Source organism: Pongo pygmaeus, chromosome 7 (assembly GCF_028885625.2).
Source record: "Pongo pygmaeus isolate AG05252 chromosome 7, NHGRI_mPonPyg2-v2.0_pri, whole genome shotgun sequence".
NCBI lineage: Eukaryota > Metazoa > Chordata > Mammalia > Primates > Hominidae > Pongo > Pongo pygmaeus.
The window spans coordinates 13,789,928-13,808,208 of NC_072380.2; the positions used below are offsets into that span (position 1 = coordinate 13,789,928).

Genomic DNA, 18,281 nt, shown 5'->3' on the forward strand with positions numbered 1-18,281 from the left:
GATTTTGTTCATTTTCAAACTGGCTTATTTGTCTTTTTACTATTCAGTTGTAATGGTTCTTTATACAGTTATTATGCAAGTCCCTTAACAGTTATATGGTTTGCAAATATTTTTTCCATTCTGTCACTTGTCTTGTCAATTTCTCAATGATATCCTTTGAAACACATTTTTTCTTTCCTTTTGATGAAGTCAAATTTATTTATTTTTTCTTTTGTTGCTTGTCCTTTTGGTGTCATACGTAAAAAGGCTTTGCCCAATTAAGGGTCACAAATATTTATTCTTAAGTTTACTTTTAAGATAGTTTATGGCTTCACCTCTTAAATTTTGAGTTAATTTTTCTGCATATGGTGTAAGAAAGCAGTCAATTAAAACTTCATTCTTGAGTGTGTGGATATCTAATTTTTCCAGAACCATTTGCTTAATTATTATTTGCCCATTTAATTGTCTTGGCATCCTTGTGAAAAGAAAATTTCTCATAAACATAAGGACAAATTTCTAGACTTTCAGTTTTATTCTCTTGATGGACATGTCTAAACTATGCCAATACTTTATACTTACACTAACTTTGTAGTGTATTTTGAAATTAAGAAGTGGGAGTGTTCCAACTTTGTCCTTCTTTTCAAAATGATTTGGCTATTTTGGTTCCCTTGTCAATTTCTATAAGAAGCTGGCTGGGATTCTGAGGGATTTTATTGAAACTGTAGATCAGTTAGAGGAATATTGCCATCTTTACAATCTTAAGTATTTTGATCTTTAAACACAAGATACCTCTCCATTTATTTAGCTCTTCTTTAATTTGTTTAACAGTGTTTTGTGTTTTGAGAGCATAAATTTTATACTCCTTTGGTTACATTTATTCCCAAGTATTTTTATTTTGTTTGATGCTATTTTAAATGAAATTGTTATCTTAATTTAATTTTTGGTTTATTGCTAATACATAGAAATACAGTTGATTGTTGTACATTGATTTTTCATGCTGCAACATTGCTGAACTCAGTTATCAGTTCTTATAATATGTGCATGTGCAAGCTGTCCTTGTTCATTCTTGGGCAGAGGATGAGATACCTATGGCAGGAATTTAGCTTAACTTTAAAACAGAGATAATAACAATACACACAAAACTAATTGCCTTCTTATTTAGGGACTAAAACCACCTTTGTAAAAATATCACATTGTCCACAAGGTTAAAATTATGTCTCAGGAGTCATGTAGCCAGAGGCCACAGATTTGTAACCTTCCGGATTGCTCCTATAGATAATATGACAGTAATAAAACCTAGGGTTAGTGCTTGAGATATTTTTCAGACACTGCGTTATGATGTACCAGCTGGTAACACCTAGATTGGCAACTCATACCAAGAAACTGATAACAGGTCTTGTAACCCCTATCCAGGAACTGACTCAGTGCAAGAAGACTGCTTTTACCACCTGTTTTCATGCCTGACCCAAACAGGTGGCATTCTCCGTTCCCTAACCCACTGACAGCCAAACTATCATTGAAAATTCCTAGTCTCTGAATTCTTGGGGAGGTGATCTTGAGAATTACCTTCTGTCCTTCTGCTTGGTTGGCCCTGTAATTGCTAAACTCTTTCTTTGCTGCAAAAACGGTTGCTCTCAGTGTATTGGTTTTGCTATGCAGTAGGCAGGAAGAACCCATCGGCCTGTAATGTAAATAGACCTTCAAAATAGCTTCAATTTTTTTCTATTTACAAGGAAACCTTCCTTTTGACATTTAAGCTTTATATGCTTTCAAACTGACAGACTTACTTATAGGTTATATCAGCTGGTATTTGCCAAACATTTATCCAGGGACTTTAAAGATAATTCGCTGCAGATTTTTTACACTCTTAATGAGTCAACATTAGGCTCTGTAGAAGGAAATGAAAATGTGCACACTATATTTGTTGTATCAGTAAAAGGCAATATCACAGGATTAGGAAATCAGAGATTGAAGTTTTGAATAACTGGAGGTAGTTGTACATGAAATCATGAACAGCAAAAAGTTTTGCATTTCTAAGAGCCTATTTATAAAAACAATTTCATTTTTTATTACAATAAACTATCAGTTGATTCTTTCACAAACACCATATGTAAATTAACCGTTCTAAATATTATGAAAATGATATAGTTTGAATAATCTTAAAAATCAGATAAACCATAAAACGATTTCTTGTGTTGGCAAAGGAAATGTGAAAACAGATCCTGATGCCTGGTGTTTAACAAGAGTTTTGTTTTCCAGGGATGAAGGAACTTCTCCTCCCTTCCTTGAAGATTTTTTAATTTTAGTCTGTAAAACAAACTGACAACAGACAGATTAGTAGGAGAAAAGGCATGCAAGTCAATTTGTATGCAAATGCACAGCAGCCACACAAAATGTGAGACTCCAGGATGAGGCAGATGACTGAAGATTTTATACTGTACAGAAATGAGTAGGGGTTTTTAGCTCTTGGAGGGCAGTGGTAACAGGCTATTGGAGGGTGAGGAAAAGAACTAAATAATGAGCAAAGGCTGTCTTGTTACACAGATGAAGTCTCCCGAGCAGCAGCCCTCAGAGAGATGGTGTAGCTTTTAGTAAGTTTGTCTGTCAAACCTTGGTAAGTGTCAAACCTTTAGTCTCTTTTTCCTGTGAGTGAATCTTTCCTAGATCCCAATAAGACAACCTCAGAAAAAGCCTCTGCCTGCATATTTTGGGTTAGAAGCATATTTTGGGTTAGTTGTGCCAAAGAAGCATATTTTGGGGTGGAATATTTTGATTTCCCAGTTTCAAAAAATACATATTAAAATGTTTATTTCTATGGCAGTTTATGGAAAACACACATAATCCTCTTTCAGGAAAGGCATGGTTATGCCATATTTCTTATGATAGTAATTTGGTTTAGTAGTGCTACATATTTTTCATAGTCTCTTTGTGAGGTTAGAAGCAGGATGGAGTCAACGATGGAGTCAACGATGCCAGATTTATCTCAATGTCATAATTTTTGCAAAGGTACTTTCATTTGTGCCTTGGAATCTTTGTTTTAAAAATTTTGGAGGACAAAGAAAAAGTTATTTGATTTAGTGGCATTATTATACATTGGTAGTATCAGTGGTTATTCAAAACTTGTGGCCATTTCTAGTTAATAATATTTAAAATAAGCCTAGTTATTAAATTATACCCAGTGTTTGCTTCTATTTCTCCCTGCTTCTGGCATTCATTGCTCATTGAAATTATTACATTAACATGTAACTACAACTGATTATATTTTCAAATCCAAATAGTTGAAGTGAGAAAATAGGGTTTTCATTCTCTAGATTCGCAACAACACTTTCACACAAGTATTCTACTTCATATCAAAACTTTCACTCCTTTGAGAATCATATTACCGTATCCTTTCTGCATTTTCTACAGCTTCCTTTGTAGGTTCTACATCTATTGCAGACTTTGACACCTGGACCATATTTGCCAGATTTACACATATTTGGATTATTTGAATGGTCTTTAACCATCACCTGTAAAACTCCAAACAGTAGCTTTGTATCTAATTCCCCGGGCTCTTGCAGCTTCTATGGCCATCTACATTTACAGCAAACATCCTCCCTGCAGGGTCAAATTCGCCAGGTTTTCCTAATCTGACCTGGTCAAGCTCAGAGCTTTATAATATAACTTGCCTGTTCTCTGACCATGATGTCCTGTTTTTCTAACTCTTTTACTTCCTTATTTCCTTCATTTTATTTCACCAAAGATTCCAAGACCTTGTTATCTTACTTCTGTTTTAGAATCTGTCAGGTACTTTCTGATCTCCCTTCCTTCACTGGCGTTCCTGAATTTTCTGTCAAAGGTCTGAACAACTTTTTCAGTAGCCCAGATTTCTCAGCACCTGTCATTTTGTCATATTTATCCGTTCAAAATGAACCCGGAATCACTGCTGTGATCTGCATTATGTTTTCATTTACTTCATTGAATAAGTGCTGTGGAGACAAAAAATACACAGGTAAAAATATCCTGATAAGTAACTTTGAGTGTGACTTCAAAACATTTCATTAATACCTTTACTGATCTTGGTCAGCTCTATCTTTGATTCCTCACAGTGATTATTCTAAACTTTTATGACTTTCCTATGTCTCCTTCCTCAGTTTCCATTAACCTCATTCTCATTGGACAACCTTATTCTTATTGAGAAGAAACAAACCAAACAAAACAAGAAATAGATCCTGTGATCATTAGTTGCAATCTCACTTCTACACTCACCTACAAACATATCTACTCCATATTCCCTATTCTTTTCTCTATAAGATGTAAATATGAGATTTTATGTTCTTTTTGAGTAAATATTTCTATATGTTTCTTTCTTTTTTTTTTTTTTTTGCTCCCTTGAGAAAACTTGCTGAGCTAAGCGAATAAGCTCTTTTTTTGTTTCCCATTTTACCTTTAATCTCCTTTATCTTCCTGGGAAACATTCCCTCAGTGCATAGATAGGCTTAAATAGCCTTTTGCTAAACAAACATCAACAAACCCCTTTCTTTCTTATCTTTTCTTTTAAATTATTTGTATACCCTACTTTCAATAATGAATAACCTTTGTGTTTCTTATACTAATATCTGTTAATATTTTTTCTCTTCTTCCTATGGAGATGAATCAATAACAGTCCTCATCATTCTTTGTGTTTCATATACCTTCCTAAATCCCTCTAATACGGTTTTTGCTTTCCTCATGACACCAAAGCTATTTTTGTTATGTTCTCCAGTAACTTGTCATTCATACATTCAATTGGCACATTCAATTGATATTTTTCAATATTTGTTTTGTTGAAAGATTATATTACATTTGATGACTGTGGAAGAATTTTTCAAATTCTTTCCTAAGTCCCACTTCACATTATTATTTGGAAAGACAGGAATGCTAAAATCACTTCACCAGCTGTCTTGCAGCTATGATCTTTGAAGTGAAATGTGTTTCTCCTTTAGAGGCACTCCACAGAGATCAGGAAAAAGTGGAGTCCAGATCTGTGGCTTGAAGCTAGTGCTTCCAGTAAACAAGATTTGGAAATGGGTGGGTTACTTTCACTTGTGTTCCATTGCCGGGTGTTCAATGTCCTGCTGTCAATAAATGACATTGGCCGCAGACCCCTCATCTAATTTTCTAATTCCTGACATGACTTTAGCTTTGTGTGCTCATTCTCCAGCATTCCAGTTGTGAGAGCTCCTTGGGAAAGCAGCAGAATCTTCTGGTTTTCCTTGTAGGTATAGTGATGGCTTTGCAGCATTAACTCTTTTTGAACTAAGTGTCATTCCAGAAGATCTAAATTGGAAACAGTACCTTCAAGATGCCTAACAATTAAATAAAAACTCCACAGGAATCCCCTTTGCAACAATTGTAACAGTGCGAGGAATCTAGCATAAACAAACTGCATCTTTCTTCTAACCTCACAAGCTTACTGCCCTTGCTCATTGCTGAATGTAGGCAAAGCTAACTATGGGAGAAATTTGGCTTACGGTTTGATGTTTAATCAAAGAGAATAATAATTCCTTCCCAATACTGACCCCCTCCTTGTTCAGGGACCCAGACCATCTTTGTAAGGCTAACAAAAGGCCACAGCATTAAAATTATGGGAGGGGCCTTAATTCTGCCAAGATGTAGGCATGGTTAAATGATAACTAGCCCGAGTCATGTAGCCAGAGGTCCCAAGATTTGAAACACCACCCCTACCTTACTCCTATAGATAACATCACTATTACAAAACCTAAGATTGATCTTTGAGCTATTTTTCAGACTTTTGCATTCTCCTGACCTACTGACTCTACCTGGACTCATGACACATACGAAGCAACTGACTCAACCAATCGTGTGATCCCCACCTGGAAATTGACTCAAGTATACGAAGACAGTTAGACACTCTTACTGTTTTGTCCCTAACCCAACCAATCAGTAGCACACATTCCCTAGCCCCGTGCCTGCCAAATTATACTTAAAAATCCTAGCCTCTGAGCTTTCAGAGAAGCAGATTTGAGAAATATTTCCAGTCTTCCCACTTGGCTGCTTTGTGATAATTAAACTCTTTCTTGACTGCAACATCCCTGCTGTTCTCAGTGTATTGGCTTTTCCAGGTAGTCAGCAAGAAGGAGCCATTAAGCTGTGACACAATTATTAATTTAAATATCTTCATACTTCAAAATCCTATGTTGTATTCTGCTCCTCTGCTGAATGAATTCTGAATGCTAGAACACTTATTCTCCCTTTCTTAATTCTTTTCATTGCCATGACACAGCGCTCCTCCTGTCATTGTCATACCTCTTGGTTTTGCCTTCTTCTTAAACAGCTTCTCTTTCTCCTTTCTGTTTCTATATGTCTGTATTTAGGAACAACTCTTAGAGTCTACACACTGTCCTTGGTGGTCTTACACATTCTCATTTTTTTTTTTTCTTAGACAGTTCTGTTGCCCATGCTGGAATGCAGTGGCACAAACTTGGTTCACTGCAGCCTCAACCTCCTAGGCTCAAGTGGTCCTACTACTTCAGCCTCCTGAATAGCTGAGACTACTAGCAAGTGCCACCATGCCTGGCTAATTTTGTTGACTTTTTGTAGAGAGGGGATCTCACTGTGTTGCCTGGCTGGCCTCAAACTCCTTGACTCAAGCAATCCTCCCATCTTGGCCTTACAAAGTGCTGGGATGGTAGGCATGAGCCACCCCATCCAGCCTGATGATCTTAATAGCAAATATATTCCAACTCCTAAATTTGTATGAATAAGTCAGACTTCTTTTTTTTTGCTTTAGACATAGACTAAGCTACTGCGTATCTCCATATGGTTATTCTACTTGTTCCACAAAAATTAACATGGGGAAAGTGAGCTCACTCTATTTCTCTATCCCCAAATATGCTTCGTTTCTGTACATTTTCATTTGATTTTTTACTAATCATGCATCCTTATTTGTCATTTTTATTCTCATCTTCTCGTATCACATTTCACATTCAGTCAAAAAATCCCTTCCTACATAGGAAGCTATAGAAAATACAGACAGGGGCCAGGCACAGTGGCTCACACCTGTAATCCCAGCATTTTGCGAGGCCGAGGAGGGAAGATCACGAGGTCAGGAGATCGAGACCATCCTGGCTAACACGGTGAAATCTCATCTCTACTAAACATACAAAAAATTAGCCGGGCGTGGTGGCGGGTGCCTGTAGTCCCAGCTACTCGGGAGGCTGAGACAGGGGAATGGCGTGAACCCGGGAGGTGGAGCTTGCAGTAAGCCAAGATTGCACCACTGCACTCCAGCCGGGTGACAGAGTGAGACTCCATCTCACAAAAAAAGAAAATACAGAAACGATAAGGTAGAATGATTCTCAAAGGAGTAGAAGTTTTGATATGAAGTACTGATCTCATCCCCCGTCTTTATCCAACTACTGTTTTTAAAAATTTGAGTCTTTGAAGGGTGTGGTGGCTTATGCCTATAATCTCAGCACTTTGGGAGGCCTAGGTGGGCAGATCACTTGAGGCCAGGAGTTCGAGACCAGCCTGACCAACACAGTAGTGAAAACTTGTCTCTACTAAAAATAGAAAAAATAGCCAGGTATGGTGGTGCATGCCTGTAATCCCAGCTACTTGGGAGGCTGAGGCATGAGAATTGCTTGAACCTTGGAGGCAGAGGTACTGAGACGAGATAGCGCAGCTGCACTCTAGCCTGGGTGACAGAGTGAGATTCTGTCTCAAATAAAATAATTAAAATTTAAATAAAATAAAATTGAGTCTTTTTCATCTCTCACGTAGAGCACAGCAAAAGTTTCTTCACTGGGCTTTCTGTCTTCCTTAAATTTATTCTCATACACTGCAGTCAGAATACTTTATATAAAACACGGAATACTTGATATAAGCCACAACCAAGGCATGTTATTTCTCAGGTGGTTCCTGTTAGTGGCACTTCATTGTATAAGACAAGGCCTAAATTCCTTAATGGTATTTAACTCTATCATCAACCTGGCTTCTCTCTATCTTCCTTGTCTCCCTTCTCCTCTTCTGAGGTTGGTCCTGGTATACCTTCTCTCTGTTCCATGGCTGACACACTTACACATATGCAAAAAGATACACTTTCAAATGAATGAAAAAAGCCACATTTTACTAAAGTTTACTGCAAATAGTAAATTTTAATTTGAAACCTAAGCTATTGCATCTCTCTTCACCTCAATTACAGAGATACGACCAACAGCATCCTATAGAGGGGAATTTTTTACTAGTATTTATGGGGTATTTTCTAGATAGCTGGCAAAACTGTGAGCAATATCTTTAGAACATTTTCTATATAATTCTGATACAGGTCCAATAAAATTTGTATAGTTTTTTGCAATATTTAATAATGTTTTAAGTTGGTAAGTGGTTAACTCAGGACTGAACCTATATAGCCAATCTCCAAAGCTGTTTCCTTTACCATACTCTATATTGCTTCTGGTAGATTTAAAAACATCATAAGTTATGGTAGTGATGGCAATAGATTAGTTTCCTGTGGATGTCATAACAAATTACCACAAACTTGGTAGCTTTGAGGCAACAGTAATTATTCTCTCATAGTTCTAGAGACAAGAAGTCCAAAATCAACTTGGTAGGACTGCTTTCTCTTGGAGTCTCTGAGGTCAAATCTGCTCCATGCCTCTTTGCCAGCTTCCAGAGAAAGCTGGCAATTCTTAGCATAGCTGTCTGCCATCTGTATCTCTGTAACTTCCTCTTTTCTTATAGGGACACTTGTCCTTATAAGAAACTTAGAGTCCATCCTAAATTCAGGTTACTTTTATTTTGAGATTGTTAATTACATCTTCAAAGATCCTTTTCTCCAAATAATGTGACATTCTCAGATACTGGGTGTTAAGACTTGGAAATACCTTTATTGATGGACACAATTCAATCAATTAAAAGGATTGTCAAGGTATCATGGAAATGCTATTGACTATATGATCTGTGTGGAGTTATAATATGATAAGTGCGCCAAACAAAAGGCCTCATTTACCACTGCTTTCAATCCCATGGCTCAATTATAACCAAAAATATTTTAGAAAAGTATTGTGAGAATTCCATGTCTGCCAAACTAGTGGAAAAAATTATTTCAAATTTCAGATTGAAGGGAAAAGAGAAAGATTTAATAGAATGCATGTGCATCATTTATCACAATTGCTAACAATGTTTTTATAGAATGAAAAGGAATTTTTTGTCAATAAAACTGATGCAGGAGATAGACATTATTTAGGCAGATAGTGACAGCAAAAGGGTCCATGGCAGAACTTCCCGTCTAACAAAAATCAGCCCAAGAAATCATTTATTTTCTAACAAAAAGCAGCCTAAAAGATCGAGCTGCAAAGATAAATAAGGAAGCTGGAAGCGTGCATGGGGGGATGCTGGCAGCTACACCAACAGAACAAGGCTCCCTGGGAGCCACGCATGTCCACCATGGGGCTCGACCTTCCCTTTGTTGTTAGCATGTGTACCATAACAAATGGACAACGTGGAGAAGCTCAGGCAGAGAACCCACATGCGTAATAAAAGATTGGGGTGGGGGCTGCCAGAGAGTCACTCCCTATGCAGATGGCACAACAGGACCTAACACGTTTTTTGTGTCCTTTGTAAATCAGACACCGTCTCCCCACTAGGTCATCTATAAAAAAAAACCCTTGCATTTCACCACAGATTGGTAACTCATTTTTCTGGGACCCCTCTCTGTAGCAGAGAGCTGTTCTCTTTCTTTTGCCTATTAAATTTCTGCTCTGTACCTCACACTTTGTGTGTGTCCATGTTCTTGATCTCTGTGCCTGTGAGACAAAGAACCTCGGGTGTCACCCCAGACAACAAGGGCGCCTCAATACGATTTTACTGATGAGGAGACAAATGATGAGATGTGTAGTTTTCCATTTATTTGAGTTCTGTTTTAGTTTTTCCTACAGCAACCATACTAGCATGATATATAATATTTTTTATTTTCCTGTGTGTGTATGTTCATAGGCTGCCACTCACTGTCATTTTTACTTCGGGTAAGCATTTCTCTGACTTACCGAATACTCTTGAAGAAATATGTATGTTTTAATGATTTGCAACTCATAAAGCAGTTTTTTATATCCCAAGTGAGGCTGAATGAGTGATAACTTTAGGCCTAGCCACATTTTGAGAAAATATGATATATAACACATGAGTATTTGGAACATGAATGAAAAGAAATCAAATCAGTTTTTATTCTTCACTCCACTGACAACATATCACAAGTCAAAAATGATTCCTCCTGAACTTAAATGTACAAAACGTCTCACTTTGAAAGCTGGAATTACATTTTTGGTTCAGTAAAAAAAAAAACAAAACTTTTTTTGAAATTTTATTCCTTTGTGTTATATAAAATCCTTTAAATTGATGTACTTGCTGTAGACAAATTTTAAAAGAAAGATGGACAAAACCGGCACAGTGATGAATTGTCATAAATTACATAATCAAAGATAATTTTTCATCAAAAAGCTAAATTTATAGTAGACTTAGGAAATTGTTAATACTTAGATGCTTATAATTTTTGAGGAAATATCATATTATAGACAGTGTAAAACTAGGATGACAAACTGTATTATATACCGTAAGAGACTGTTTATAGGTTCATGAACAACCCCAAGTAGGAAAGAAGAACAAACCTGGAGATACCACACTATCTGATTTCAAACTACCTTGCCAAACCATAGTAGTCAAAAAAGCATGGAAGTAGCATAAAAACAGACACACTGATCAATAGAATAACATAGAAAGCCAAAACATAAACCCACAAAATTTGTCAATTAATTTTCAACAAAGCTGCCAAGAAGACACAATGGGGTTAACGCAGTCTTTTCAATAAATGGTGTTGGAAGAATTGGATATTGACATGCAGAATAATGAAATTGAACCCTTACCACATGTCATGTACTAAATCAACTCAAAAGGGAGTAAAGATTTAAAATCTGAGGCTGAAAACTCTTGGAAGAAAACATAGGAGAAAAGCTCTATAACATTGGTCTGGGCAATGATTAGTTAGGTATCATCAAAAGTACAGGGAACAAAAGCAGAAATAGACAAATGGGATGGCATCAAATAAAAAAGCTTCTGTGTAGCAAAGGAAACAACAGAGTAAAGAGACAATCCACTGATTGGGAGAAAATATTTACAAACCATATATGGGATAAGAGATTTATATATAAAACATGTAAGGAATTTAGCAACATAGTAACAATAAAACAACCTGTTAGAAAATGGGCAAAAGATCTGAACAGACATTTCTCGATAGAATACATAGAAATGGCCAACACATATATGAAAAAAAAAAAAATGCTCAACATCACTATTCATCAGGGAAATGCAAATTAAAACCACAATGAGATGTCACCTCACAACTGTTACACTGGCTGTTATCAAAAAAGATAACACATATTGGTGAGGTTATGGAGAAAAGAGATCCTTTGTAAACTATTGGTGGGAATGTAAATTAGCAAAGTTCCTATTATTTTTAGGCAGCATATTTGCAATTTTGGTAATCTTAGATGTAAATATATACTATTTTACTTCTTCCTGCAGACTAAAATGTTTATGTCCCAGCAAAATTTATATATTTATATCCGAACCCCCAATATGAACCAGGGAGTGGGCCCTTATCAGATTCAGATGGTGAATTTGTTGGTATTTTGATCTAGTACTTCTCAGCTTCATAAGTAAAATTCATGTATACATTTGTGTTGTTTATAAGGCACCCAGGGGATGGTAGTTTGTTATAGCAGCCTGAAAAGACAGGTACTCATCCTTGCTTATTGTATTCTATCCTACCAATCATTTGAAAAGCATTTATTGAACATCTGTTTTCTGGGTTTTGGGAATATAACAACAATGCAGATAATACAGCTGCTTTCCTGGAATTACAATTAAACAGGAAAATACATACATAGTATGAAAAAATAAATTAATCCTGAATAAAAACTGCCTTTCGGTGCTGTACAGAACAAAACCAAAATACTCTAATGGTATTAAGCTGATGATCCTCTTATTCAATACAGTGTATAGTCTCAGAATATTTGCTGATTTGCACACTTATGAGGCATTGGCAGATCCCTGGATCATTCCTTCCTTACTCAAGACGCAGGCAGCCTTCAGGCCCTCAGTTTTCCTGAGGAATTCCTTTTATTGTTGGATTAATAACATTGAGTCTAGTAGATGCAGAGTGACATATGTTAACATATTCAAATAGACAGGTCCTTAACATACCTAACTTCCCATATATTAATAAAGAATTATGTGATAAGTTACAGTAATTTGAAATAAATGTTTCTTGGAATTATGCTACTGTATAATTGGGGAAAAAAAAAAACATCTAGCCACCACCAGAACAAACTTCCTTGCTTGTCTTTTAATATAGGCATCTGATAGCCATAGAAAGGGACAATCTAGACACAATTTTGCAACGCAGTTTGCCTTGAAAAGAGTCAAGTTGCACACAGGTGGGAAGCAGAAGTTCTAGTTTAAACAGCTTGGGTATGGCTATGTCTGGAATACTATGTAAAATTCCTGGAAGTCACTTGCCCTAAAACATAAGGGCAAAGACAAACAAAAAGAAATTTAGAGAAGATAGGGAAGTAGATTAAAATATTAAATATGAATAAGTTGGGAAAGGAAAGAAAGAGAGGTCAGATTACTGGTCCTCAGTTGTTTTCAGTGTATAAATTAACAGAGAGGAGAACAGAAGAATGGTTCAGAGACCTCCAAATTGAAGAAAAAGGTTTTGTTTTCCTTCACTCAAAATGGCTAAAGATCAAAAATACTTCCTAACATTAAGTGTTCCATGATGGCTTTTTTTTTTTTCTCTGCTGAAAGTTTTTCATACCATTAAATAAAATTTTTCAAATTATTAATGAGAAAGTTGAATTCTAGATGGATTAAGTGTCTTACTATAATAGTAAAAAACAAAGGTGGCTAGAACCCAAATCCCATGTCCTGATTGGCTGATCTGTTTTGTACCTGCATAACTGGGTATCCCTTAACTAGTTATTCACAACAGGGTCAAACTCCCTGAAGTCAATATAGTTTCAAATATATACTCTAATTGTATTTAATAATATTATTTTATCTTTAATTTTTTTATTGTTTTTCACAATGCAAAATACAGAAAACCCAGATTAATTTTTTTGTGGCTTTAAGATAACAGATATTAGTGATTCTTAATGAGGTACATGGTGTCTACTCTTGAGCTTATTAGATGCAATATTGAGAAGGCTTTTATATTCATCAAAAGTGCCAGTGGATTTAAAAAGCTTGGGAATTCACTACTCTAAATAATGCAACTGAAGGATAAAGCCAGAATTTTGCTCAGAAATGATCAAAGTGAGGTTGGAACCTTCATAAAGTCATGGAATGAGAAGCCGGAAAAATGCTTAGTCCAAGTGTTGGGAGGTTCAACTAGAAAGATCGGGGAAAGGAACATGGTTCATAAAATACATTACTATACCTACTTTCCTTTCTGCAGCTGAACTAATGTGGCAGAAATGAAGACTCAATTTACATCAGCCTACATTGCTGAGGAGTGTGGGAGAGAATATGACAGCCACATACTTCAAAGGTGGAAAATAGAGGGACAAGTGTTAATTTACTTGTTAGGAGAAGTCTGAAGCCTACTTTGGAATGCAGGGTAAGTCCTGAAGCAAGCATATTAACCATCAATCCCCACCCAGAGGACTTGGGAAGTAGAAGGAGGTGGAATTCCTAAAATTGGGGTTGTAGCTTGGGCCATCAGCAAATAAGAGGGAAGGCTGAAAGTCTCTTTTTACAGATCAGAATCCCAATTTCTTTCTCCGTCCTGTGCATATAAGTAACTACCCGTCCTGCAACCCAGAATAAGTGGGAGATTTGATCTCTAAAGTAACCAGAAAGCTTCTGTACTCATCATATGATATGATTTGGCTGTGTCCCCACCCAAATCTCATCTTGAATTGTAGCTCCTACAATTCCCATGTGTTGTAGGAGGAACCCCATGAGAGGTAATTGAATCATGGGGTTGGGTCTTTCCCATGCTGTTCTCGTGAGAGTGAATAAGTCTCATGAGATCTGATGGTTTTATAAGGGGGAGTTTCCCTGCACAAGCTCTCTTCTCTTGTCTGCTGCCGTGTGGTTCGTGCCTTTCACCTTCCACCATGATTGTGAGGCCTCCCCAGTCACATGGAACTGTGAGTCCATTAGACCTCTTTCTAAATTTCCCAATCTCAAGTATCTTTTTACTAACAGTGTGAAACCTGACCAATACACTGCATTAGACACAGCTGAGAAAAAAAGATTATGCAGCTAAACCAAGGGAACTAAGTGAACATACAACCCCAGGTTCATCTTAGTCTACTTGTCCCACAGAATGCTGGCATCTGGGTTTATAGTTCCCAGGTGAGAGAATAAAGGATATGATTCTTCTCTATAAACCAATGACTGATAAAATGCCTACAGAAAATTACAGTTGATTGTTTTTGGTCTGCATCTATCTCAATCTCCCAACTCTAAAACCTACTTTGTAAAAAGTTTTTGCCCATTCAAAGCAATCACAACAAAACAAAAATAAAAACAAAATAAAGCAAAAGGTATATTGGAGAAACATAAATAATAAAAACAGATTATTTAAAAAATACTTTACTCAGGTAAAATAACATATTTTACTTATTAAATGAAGAGAAATTTATAGAAAAATATTTATAGAATAAAGGGAACTCTTGTATATTAATTAATGATGAAAACATCAGCTCAAGTAGCCACTTTGGAAAAGAGTTTGGTGATATCTGTTAAACATGCAACTACAGCATATCCATTCTTTGGTACATACTTAGAACAAATGAGGGAAAATATATATTTGGCAATACGAGGCGTTGGCATGGGTGTGAACAATGGGAGCATTTTTATACTGCTGATTCATGTGTAAACTTGTACAACCATTTTGGAAAAATAATTTGGCAATATCTCTTAAATTTGGGCACTCATATATCCTGCAAATCAGCAGTTATTTCACTCTCAGCCAAATACTCTATATAAATTCTTACATTTTCTCAGGAGACATGTAGAAGAATTCTCATAGCAGCTTTGTTCATAATAAAAAAACAAAACTCCAGGCCCATCAACAGAAGCATTCATAAATATTAGGTTGGTGCAAAAGTAATTGTGGTTTTTGCCATTGGTTTCAATATATTGTGGTGTGTATTTGCATGATGGAATCTCGTACCTCAATGAATGTGAAAGTATGACAACTATTAAGTGTCATTGTGATACTGAGATAAGCAAATCTCAAAGACTGCTATATAATACAATTCCATTTTATGAAGCTTAGAGGAAAATTGAAAAAAATATTGTTTCTGAGTTAAGATGTATGAGATAAAAATTTTTAAAACCAAGATGATTATAACACAAATGTCAAGAGAATAATTCTCTTCTCTGGGCAGAATTGGAAAAGGACAGGAATGAACCCATTCGAATGATATATGTAAGATTGTGTTATTATGTAAAACAGAGAGTTCATGGGAATTTATTTAATTATTTTAGTCATAAAATATATTTATATATTTTATAAAAAACATGAATATCACATAACTTAAAATACTTTAAATTATTATACTACACGTGGAAAAGAAAAAGATTAAAGGTTGAAAATATGTCATGTAAACTGACATAGACAAATCTCCAAGCAGAATGAATGAAAAGAGAAAGGTATCAAATATTATGGTATATTTGTAATTTGAGAAAAAGTTGGAATATAAAACTTTAGAGATATGGACGCCCTTTGGAAAGGTACAGAAAGAACGAGTATAAGTGGATGGCTGCTTTATGAAAACTGATTATTTGGGAAAGAGTATGTGGGTGGGAGGATCATTTTTTAATTCTATTACTTACTAAAATAAGAAAAGTCAGAGAAGAATAACCAAGAGATAGTCACCTGCAGAGATCCAGTGTCAAGAGAGGAAGAAGGAGGAGAGGGATCAAGTACTATAAAGTCCAAGGAAGGACGAAATTAAATGTAGAAAGACATTATACTCCAAGAAAATAAAGGGAAAGATGGGGGAATTTTTTCCCTTGTATTAGTGGCTAAAACAACAATAACAATAAAACACTGAAAAAAAAAGAAAAACTGAGTCTTCTGTTATCTGAAGCAAAACGGTGTCATTTTTCTGTTGATCTGTGGATCTAATAACATTCTTCCACTGCTTGTAATAATGAACTCTGTGTTATATTGAAAACTTTAGTTTTATCTTCAATAATCAAATACTTAGCAATGGCCATTTTCATTTCAAGAAAACAGTAGCCAGAATTCAATTATATTTAGCTCCTTAGAAACCCTCATTTCCATAAACATGCTTTTTGTCTTCATTTTATTGATTTAAGTACACATTTATTTATCTTTTTCTAGAATACCTTGTAAGCATATTGAGAGCTTTTCCTGCCAAGTGTAATTTGTCTATATTACTGAAAAGTGTTAAACTCTAGCTAGTGTTCAGTAAGCAATAATGGTTATTTTTTATTTACTCATTATGTTATATGAAAATATATTCGGGCAAGATGAATTTTATTTGCTAGCATAATACTTACTCTTCCTCATTTCTGTGGATTCTTACATTTATTTGGGTGCCTGTGTGAATTTATCACTATTTTCATTAAGTCTTTGTTGTCAAACCCTCAGCAAGTATGTTACTAACTGAAGAGACTTGTTAGTCACATTGAAGGGGGCAGTTGTAAGCTTCAAGGAATAGCCCTTACAGACTTCTGAAATAACGTTGAACATGGCAGATACACATTCTATATAATTGGGAGGCTTTCGGTAAAAGGAGAGGCAGTGTGATGTAGCAGAATGGGTCATGGACTCTAGAACCTGTATATCTTGGTTCACATCCCATCCTTATGTTTGGCTATGTGGCCTTGGGTGACTTATTCAACCTTGTTATGCCTCATTTTCCTCATCTGTGCAATGATCATAATAAGATTGTTGAAAAGACTGTGCCATTTTATATATAAAGCACTTAGAACAGGAACTGTAATACAGCAAGAAACCATACATCATGATCGTGATCATCATCATCATCAGTTGCAGTACTTAAAATTTACCATTATCATCATTCCTAAGCAACTGTAGGTAAAGCAGCAGGAGTCCTCGGTCTGAAGTTTAAACAAATAATTTGTCTTGGTCATCTTGGTTATGACACTGTAAGAAAAAATTGTAACTGAGAATTGTTTAAAAACATTTTCATTTTATTTTGTTTGCTTATTTTATAAGAAAGTGTTGCTCATCAGTTAATATACTTTCACTTTATTGATTTTTTTTTTTAATATCCACATGTTCTAGTCATGCAGTCACAAGTCAGACCACCTCACACTGGTTGACAGGTGCTGTACCCAACTGAATGTCATAACGCCTCAAGGTTTCAGGGAGACATTCTGTTGATGACTTTGTTCAGGATGCGTTTTTCGCTATATAGAGTTAACCTGCACAGTGATATTTACATATTCACTGAGTTGTTATTTGATCTCTAGAGGCATTATGATACGGAAATGCAGCAAGATATGATGTGAAACATTCTTGTATGCAAGAATGAAGAGGGATGGAAAACATGTTGGTAAATAAGACACCTCTGGTAGTTATATTAAAAAATAGAAGGTAGTATTAGATTACACTGTAATGTTTTGGAAAGTGACAAATATGAGTAAAAGTGCTCTGGGAAGGTTTATGAGGGAATTGGGGATATGGACTGATTTCTGGAGAAAGAAACTGTGGAGACGAGCTGTAGGGTGGACAGTGGGTTTGAGGGAATGAGGCAAGACATTTTAAGTGACTAATGAGTAAATTAGCCTTGGTAGGATTTTCAGTGAGAATCCTAGAAGAATGTTATTGGACTCAAAATAATAGGGGGGATTAAAATGGTTCTGTGATAGGAGTAAATCTGCCAGAATTCCTTCAGTCTTGTTCTCTTCAGTAAAATATCCCTGCATGCTCTTCCCCCTTCTCTCCTAAACCAGAATGAATTTTCTGAAATTTGAATGGAATTATAGTTGAACTACCCTTCTCACCATTCTGGACCCTGTTCCCACACTTCACCACTAATCCTAGAGGATGAAGATGAGGGACGTTATTGACTTTGTTGATTTTGTATCCTCTGGGCACGTAAGTGTGCCTGGTGCATAGCAGATCGCCAAAGATATTTTTAATGAAGTTGATGAATAGAGACCAAAGTTTAAGAGAAAGAATTGGACATGGATGTAGCATTCAGCTAATGGCAGAGATTTCATACTATAATCTGGATTGTGATGAGGTCAGA

At 35.9% G+C, this 18,281-nt stretch overlaps 1 long non-coding RNA gene across 1 annotated transcript; it reads right to left on the reverse strand.

Moving 5' to 3' along the window:
* Positions 1-852: 852 nt before the first annotated feature.
* LOC134739988 (uncharacterized) lies at positions 853-16,724 on the reverse strand. Its single transcript, XR_010127152.1, has 3 exons — positions 16,561-16,724; positions 2,156-2,298; positions 853-1,065 (listed from the first exon to the last, which is right to left on the reverse strand). It is a non-coding gene; the product is annotated as an uncharacterized LOC134739988 (long non-coding RNA).
* Positions 16,725-18,281: the final 1,557 nt, after the last annotated feature.